The sequence below is a fragment of the Octodon degus genome, unplaced genomic scaffold, assembly GCF_000260255.1.
Source record: "Octodon degus isolate 3935 unplaced genomic scaffold, OctDeg1.0 scaffold00126, whole genome shotgun sequence".
NCBI classification, from domain to species: domain Eukaryota; kingdom Metazoa; phylum Chordata; class Mammalia; order Rodentia; family Octodontidae; genus Octodon; species Octodon degus.
In genome coordinates, this window is record NW_004524702.1 from 4,159,935 (window position 1) to 4,161,006 (window position 1,072).

At 48.0% G+C, this 1,072-nt stretch overlaps 1 long non-coding RNA gene across 1 annotated transcript in view; it reads left to right on the plus strand.

The window, feature by feature from the left end:
• LOC111812492 overlaps nt 1–1,072 on the plus strand; it is a 21,282-nt gene that overhangs the window by 17,936 nt on the left and 2,274 nt on the right. The window lies entirely within an intron of this gene.

Sequence of the window (1,072 nt, forward strand, 5' to 3'; positions counted from 1 at the left end):
AGTAGGGACCCCAGGATGACTGGGAAGTTAGAATTATCAGTGAAGGACTTTAAATCAATGGTGAAGACCAAACATTGAAAGGTACACATGGTTTGGAGAGGTGAGCAGATGGGAACCGTAAGTGGTGAGCCGGAAGCCACATGCGGGAGACCAGGGCGTCCTGGAGCGGCGCAGCCCCGCGTCTGCAGCCCGTCAGCGCAAGCTCACCGTCAGCGCCGGAGGGGGCTGGGACCAAGTCCAGCAAACTGGACTACTAGCTACTGAAGGTGTCTGAGCCTTGGAACAAGAAGGCACAGTCATTTAAAAGGGGATATGTGAAATAGTATCAATTTAACAAAGGTACAAACAGAATCTCTGAACAGGAGGAGAGAGAGAATTTCTCACAAAGAAAAGTCTTTGTAGAGTTACTTGGCCCAAATCTCCCAAATTAGGGGAAAAGCAATTTAAAAATGCAGCAAATTTAATCCAATAATTCCAAGAAAGACAAACATAAATAAAGCAAAAAAATGCTAAAAATAAAGGTTAGGGACAATATTAAAAGTAGACAGAGGCGAAAAGACGCGTTTCTACCAGGACAGCAACGGCACAGTCACTGCTAACTTCCCTCCTAGAGCGCGGTGTCTGGGTGGGGTCAGAAGGTCATCTTCACCGAGCGCCTGGACATACGCCAATGCACAAGGACCTGCCAAGGTGAAATCCTGCAACAACAAGGCCAAATCAAACTATTTGCAAGTAAATGAAGCCACCATATTCTTTGACAACTGAGCTGGACCCCAGATTAACTGACAGAAGTTATTCAGGCCAAAGTAACCTGGCTCCCTTGTATAATCTGAATCGAATCCCCAGGAAACACCACTGAATCGAACTTGAGGGACTGTCTGCCCGGTGACAGCAGCGTTCGTAGATGTGAACCCCGTAAACATGGGCAGGAGGAACTGCTCAGGCTTGAAAGAGCACACAGATAAGCGTGCTCCTGGATGCAAGGATTGGAAAGGACATTATGGGGAAAGGCAGCACAATCGAGAAAGGGCTGCGGGGTGTCCAGTGACAGTGCACCAGATCCTGTCTGGGT